Source organism: Nuphar pumila, chromosome 2 (genome assembly GCF_984573655.1).
Source record: "Nuphar pumila chromosome 2, dmNupPumi1.hap1.1, whole genome shotgun sequence".
NCBI lineage: Eukaryota > Viridiplantae > Streptophyta > Magnoliopsida > Nymphaeales > Nymphaeaceae > Nuphar > Nuphar pumila.
This window is the reverse complement of record NC_143250.1, coordinates 105,630,757-105,638,428: the sequence shown is the minus strand read 5'-3', so window position 1 is coordinate 105,638,428 and position 7,672 is coordinate 105,630,757.

The window sequence follows — 7,672 nt, the reverse complement described above, 5'->3', positions numbered from 1 at the left end:
AGCACCCTATCATTAATATATATTTATAGAGACGGGATGGGTGAGGACAATTGTAACAATTCACAAAAGCAAACGTTCCATGCATTTATTAGCATGAGACTTTGAAACCCTTTCACAATAAATGCAAAAGCACGGCAATCCTCATAAATTTAATGTTTGCTTTCATTTTAAATTTGTACAGCCGTGGGACCGAGAAGATCAATATGAGAATAGGGATTTGTGATTCCTCCTTTTTTTTTTGTTGGGTTACTATTGGGTCCCTCCAAAATTCATAGTTTCTGGTCTTTAACCATTAGATGTGTTTATTATTGCTTGTTGAATAGAAAACTTGTATTTGATTATTGGTGAATAATCAATATAAATATTGCATAATGCTGGCATGTTTAATTCAAGAAAGCCATGCACAGTTGATGCCTAATATATTGCCTCACTTTTTTTCAACACTTCATCCTAGTGCCAAATTGCAGTAAGCTAATTAATTAATCAAATTAATTTGGTTACACTTGAATGCTAAGTGAAGAAGCACCCACTGTCATGTGCCATGTGTGCCCGTTGGGTCCCATACCCATTAGAATTAATTAAGGGTACATCAATGGGTTGGGTTTGACCCCGATCCAAACCGAACCCTATAGGGTCAGGGTTTGGTAATAAATAAGGAGGCTAGATTAGAATCTATATCAGACTCGAAGGGTCCGATTAGTATATAGAATCGATTATAGTTTGTGAAATTTTGTAATGTAAAAAAGTATTTTTTTTTATGGTAGACCTGATTGGACTCAAATCTGGATCCGATACCAGCACCTCAAAGTCAGATCTGGCTTCAGATTGACACCCCTATCTACAAGCATTAGGGCATGTTTATCATGAGAAGAAGGGAACCTGCCAGTGCGAACCAGATTGGTTTCTCTTGAAACCTTTCGTCAAGGTGTGTGCTTGGTGGTCTTCACAGAAGTACAACACGTTTTGCAACCTTTGTATTTTATGCGGCTGGGAAAGCTTTTCTTTCTTAAATGATTGTTATTGGGCTTGATTTTCTAAAACACCCACCGAAAGTTTAATTTTTCTTTGCCGTAACCATCAAACAACATTCTGTCTCCTCCATTCACCACACTTCCAACAATCTTATTTAAAATTCTCTGTCATGAGTGGCATGTTCAAATTAAGTCTCCCTTAAAAAAACTAAACCTTTTGCTTGTGGCAAAGGACATTGACCATGAATTTTGACTCATGAAAATGGGACTTATAGTTTTCTCCTTTTAGACCACCAAAGGATTACTAATCCACTAGAGTAATTGATTCAATGGGCTGGGCTTGGCTTGGCTTGGTTTAAGGTGTTCAAGTTGAAAGATGCTGCGACTTTGATACGTGGCGTGTCCGTTTTTACAGGAAACTATCCCAGCCAGGTAGGCAAGAGAGAGTAATAGTGGATTTCTACACCACGAACGCCAAAATAAGGCTATGGTCAACATGGCACTTTCAGCTCCTAACGTGGTGTGTGACTCACAATGGTGGTTTTTCTTCATTTAAAAAAATAATAATAATAACCTGATTCAACGGTTTCCTTAAAAAAAAAAAAAAACTGATTCAACGGGCTTCCTAAAAGGCTCCTATATATGAATTGCCTGAGTTCATAAAAACCTTGAACTTTCTTGAATGAGGTATTTTCTCCACAGTCATTGATGTAAAAATGCAAATCTACGATCTATTCTATCATATTCTACAATTTATAGAAAATTCAAGGAAATTAAACAAAAAATAAGCAATACTTCATTCATCCATCTTTCGAAAATAGCTCTCTATAATGAATGTTTGTAGGAAAACTGAAAAAAAAATAATCTAATATGGATCCAAGCCCTAACCGTGCTCCAAATATAAAAAAAAAAAAAAATGGACCCTGGACTTGGTTACATACTGCTCTAGCCCTAAGTCAGTCATTATGTGAAAAGCTTTTAATTAATTGATCAAAACTACATGAAGTCAAACACTACCAGCATTGCTTCAAATAGCGGGTCTCATAAGGAAACCTAGAGTCTTCCTCTAAACCTTATCCTTATGTATGTATTCTGCCAACCTTCATGGTTTTGTCATACACCATCATTTCTATGAGTCTTCTCATCGTTCAAACATGAAACACGTAGGTAGCTTCCTAGGAAAACTACATACTTTGTGGGATTGTAAAGGTTTATATATATGTGCATATATGTAGGCACCAGGGTAGTTGAGTTGGCAAACGAGTTCACCATACCTTCAAAGGAAGGAAGGGAAGATGGCCGTGAGATCAGGCTGCGGATGGACGACTAAGACCTTGGTGTTTCTATTGCTGGTCATCCTCACAATGGCTTCGAGTTGTTGGTGCAGGAAGATCTTGATCTCTCATGCATTGGATACCAGGGAATTCAGTAGCGGCTTATTAGACAACATGCTTCCGAAAGGACCCGAGGATCCTTCAAGTCCTTCTCCCTGTCAACCTAATGCTATGAACCAATCTTCTAGCACAGCAGCCATCATTTGTGGCGACACTCTTGCACCATAGCTCACCTGAAGTGCTCCCCAAGCGAATAGTTTGTAAAGCAGTTAATTCTTTTGTTGGTATTCTTTTTTGCTATATTGGAGTCATTGATGTTGTTGCTATTCTTTGTTGTAACAAAGTCATTGATGATCAAGATACTTATTCGATTCAATGTTCTAAGATGTCGAAGTTCATTTGTAGAAAGAGATGATCCTTTCAAGAAGGCATTAATTGTTACTGTTTTTTAATTCTAAATAGAGTTTTCCTGTGCCCAATTATCAATTGTAAGTGACCTAGTATCATGAAGACAACACGAGCAACTTTATGGCCTCCAGAGGACGTACGAATGAATAGTTGGAGTTTCGAATCGCAAGTGATTTTTTTTTTTTTTGGTCGACCATGATTACAACTTACACTTTTTGTTCGATATCGAGGAGAAACTGTCGCTATATATGGTTTGGATGTTCTATTATGGGCTGAGAGGTGCCTTGTTGACTGTGACTCTCTTACAGTGTCCGCTGTACGCAGAACTAAGGGAATATTTCACTGTTGGCTTCGACCTTGCAGTCGTGCATTTATGGTATCGAATTTGTGACATCCTTCAGCTTTAGTATCTTTGGCTGACCCGCTTAGCCAAGTCTGCAGAGCTCTTGTGGGTGATTATAATTATTATATTTTCTGCGCCAAGGATCATATTAATTTAAGTTGCTTATGGCTCTTATAATTGAACCTTTCCCATGTCATGTCATGAAATGAAGGGGTATCTTCTCATTTTGGGGAGTTTTGAAGGGTGCACTCTGTAAAAGTCAACGAGCCCCGTTCCAATTTAGATAAAACTTGCGAAACTCAAGTAGAAGCATCCCTCACGTAACTTACTACTTTACACAAAAGATATAGTTAATGCCTCAAAGGATCAGATTAATTTAAGTCGCTTCTGGCTCTTATAATTGAACCTTTCCCATGCCATGTTATGAAATGAAAGGGTATCTTCTCATTTTGGGGAGTTTTGAGGGCTGCACTTTCTGTAAAAATCAACGAGCCCCATTCCATTTTAGATAAACTTGTGAAACTCAAGTAGAAGCATCCCTTACGTAACTGACACCAAAAAAATGTAGTCAATGCCTCAAAGGATTACGGCTGATAAGGCTAAGCCGTTTGTGGCTCGGCTCATTCGGTTAAGACTCAGCTCGAGCTCTTATTCTTTACTCATCGTAAGCTCAAGATGCGCTGTCTAGCCTTAACACACACGTGTGTGTGTGTGTGTGTGTGTGTGTGTGTGTGTGTGTGTTTTGCTCATTTAATAAATAAATGACTGTGAGAAAGCTTGAGTACTTTGGGAGCTACACTCTTTCTTTCCATCTTTACAGCTACAGTAAAATGATCAGTGAAAAGCTGTCGGCTATTTATAAGACTGATGATGCTTGTGGGTTTTTATATATATCTAGAATTCAGTTTGTGGATGTTCAAAACATATTTCCAGTATTTTTCCTTAGTATTTTATTTTCATGATATACTTATGATATATAATAGTTTGATAATGTATACTTAGAGGAAGGCAGGGTTCTGACCGTTTATTTACTTATCAATTCCACCAAATGTATTCATATATGCAGTAAAGTGTGCCAGTCTGTGAGCTTCTTCATCTAATGGGTGGACAAGGGTGATTGTTGCGAAATCTTTTGGATGCGACTCTGAACAGCGCTTGCAAGAGGCCTAAGAAGTATCTAAAAGAAGAACAAATTTTCAGGTACATGTTGACATTAGAAGTTCATTTCAGTAACATTACTTGTCTTCTGATTATAGGTAATTGAAATTTGCAGTATTGACCACTATCTGGGAAAGAAACTGGATGAAAATTTATCAGTACTTCGCTTCTTGAACCTTATTTTTGAGTGGCGCGCTATGGTCCAGGCAGTATATTCGGGATGTGCAGTTGATATTTTCTGAACATTTTGGAACAGAAGAGGCGGGTAAGCAGCTTGATTGCTTGTTGAATATGCCTCCATAAGACCATTACTATTTTGAGGTTAATTCAGTTAGCTAAAAAAATGTTCTATGGCACAGGTACTTCGACAGCTATGGGATCATCAGTGACAATGCAAAATCATTTGCTACAAATATTAGCATTGTTTGCTATGGAAACTCTTGTCAGCTTGGATGCAGAAGATATCAGGAATGAAAAGCTGCTAATTGAGGAAGCATAGTTAGAGTTTTCCATGCAACAAACCTGCTAATTTGAGTTTCCAACTGTAATTCATTTCTTCAATGGTATAAAATGGGCAGTCTCTCAAAAAAAATGGTATAAATGGTCAGGTTTGGCATAAACAACAAAAAAAAAAGTAAAAAAAATGAATATGGTCATTGGTCTCATAAACAACAGAAAAAATCAGTCTAATCTGGCCTTCACAGAGAAAACCTAAGATGACACAATTAGCTTCTGTATGAGAAAAATAGGTGAAGCAAATGTGGCCGTATAAGTTGCCGATAAACTCTGAATTTGAAAAGCATGATGGTTTGTGGATCAGAGCTCTGCTCTAAAACAATGTATGACCTAATTGTCATAGTATTCGTTTCAGTGACCCATTTCGTACCTTCACATTTGCATACGGCCAGTACCTTCATGGACGTTCAAAATTGGTTTTTTGTGCTTTTTTCATTGCTTCCAAAGGATTTTTCCACCTTGATAATTTCATGTTTGTATTGCCAAATTTGAGTTCTTTATCTCAGACCACAAAGGGGGTCTGAGAATGGTGAAGAACATGGTATTTGGGCATACTTATATTACATGGTTGTCTACATGATGCTGCTTAAATCGACGTGACAGACAAGCTGCAGAAACCAGACTTTCATGGTGGTCATGAAGCTAATGTATTTCTCACTAGAAATTAAGAATCTGCCATGGTTATGAATTTGTATTTGGGGCAGATAATGTGCAGTCTTATGTTCAAGTGAAGTAAAATTGTGCAAAACGTTAGATTAGTCAATTGACTGGATATTTGAAATAAGAAGCGTATGCATGCTATTTAGAAGCTGCAATGTCTTCTTATATGTTCACCCTTTTATGGGGTAACTGGCACCGGCATTGCATCATCCAGACATCTAATCACGTGCGGCCTCTTGTTAAGAAACGGCAGCTTTGTTGCAACACTTCAATTCGACCATAGCACGCTAATTTGCAAGTTGAGGCTGGATGTTGTATACTTTTCTCAATTTTGCAGGAATAAAAAGGTTCCTGATTAGACTATCAGAATGGATTATGTCTACTAAATAGATGATTCTATGCACTAGTGATTCTCTCTCTCACAATCTTTCACTCATCTTAACCTCCTAATTTGTTTTAACAAAAATAGCTTTGTCATTAGATTTTTTTTCTTAATGCAAAAAAATTGTACTTGGATTTTCTTTCCCATCCGTATCCGTAAGGATGGGCCGTTATTCTTGTTTCTAATTATAATTAGATGTGGTGTTTGTATTAGATCTGAATCCAAATACATGTAAAAGATTGGATTTACTATGAGCATTTTATCATCCTAATCTTTAATCCAAATCCAAAGCCGTCTAGCTTAAGCCAATTAATCAGATTTGGTAATGATGGAGCCCGTGATGGGAGTAAAGATGAAACTGAAAGATGAGGTTGCAGTTGTCAACAACTTCCTTGTGAAGATGTAGGTGAAAATAGCTTAACACTATTCTCATCTCCCAAAACAGTGGTACCAAACACCTGTGGCGGTAGGTGGTATTAAATACCCCTCATTAAATACCATATTCGCTCTCATCTCCTCTAATCTCTTCTCTTATTCCCAGACAGAACCTTATATTCTTATAAAAAAACTCACCAGTTCCTTGCCCAGGTAGGCCAGACCTAATCAGGGAAAATTCCATCTAAGGACCCTCTTTTTGGCATTATATTTCAAAGAGAGCCTCTCTTTATTTCGGAAAATATTTCCGGGCACAACTTTTCAACGCAGCTGTCTAGGGTTATCCTTGAGTTCCATATAACAAAATTATTAAACTACCCTCAATACATAATGGCATTTGCAAACACACCTTTATAAATTAAGGTTAAAAATGGCATAACTTCCGATCTTTATTTGACAGTGCTTTTAACAAGTTAGGTCTTCAAATGCATTTTCAGAAAATATGAGTCTGTTCCTTCAATATCAGGCAAAAAACTGTCTCTAAATCGAACTTTCCCTTGTCGAAAAAAAGAAAAGTCTGTGCTACTAAGACGGCAACCTTCGTTTATCAAGAAAAGATTTCATTTAGAGGATAACCTTTTTGCTCTAATTGTAAAAGCGGGCCTCATATTTTTTTTAAATTCCAAATATAAGTCTCTGTTTTCTTGAAATTAAGGGAAAAAGGTTGGCCACTAAATGGGATTTTCCCTTTTATCAAATATCTCAACTATTGACTCACTGATAACTTATGCCTTTCATTTATTGTTTTTTTGAAAGGCAAGCTGGGGTTAGGCAGACCCCCCCTCCCCTACCAGATATCTCTTGAGCCCCATGTGGCAGAGGGATTCGAACCTGGGCCTTCAGCTTGGCACAGGACCCTGCTTACCACATGGGATACCACCTCGGTGGTATCTTATGCCTTTCATGATGTAACGCGACTAAGTCTCCTCCATCTATACCCGGGCTGCGGTTTCCCCGTTCAAAGCATGGAAAAAAGATGGAAGGGATCTCTGACTGCAACTCGCGTTCATAGAACTTTGGGGCCTTAGCCAAGGCTGCATTGGTTAAGCTGCCCATGGTATGTGATTGGAGATCTCCTAAGAACGCCATGACGAGATGCTAGTGCCATTCAAATGGACATTGCTGTCAGGATTTTCAGAGGGAATTCCAAGAAACACACCAGACCCTTTGTTTGCTATGGAAGCAAGCTTTGCTGATTAAGTTCTTATCGTTAAATCAAGGCTTGCTCTTGATAAGGCTTAATAGTGTGGAAGGAATGTCACGTATCTTCCATGGTGGATCGTGGAAAAATGGCACGTTGATAGCTACCCAACGGGGGGAAGCTACACAGGATTCAAATGATGCAGAATCATAGAAAACTGACCCGAAAAAGCTACCCAAGTGGAGCAAGCTAAGGGGAATCGTGAGAGAGAGAGAGAGAGATGGTGGGGGGTGAAATGTCTCGATCACTCAAGAGCCTTCTTCC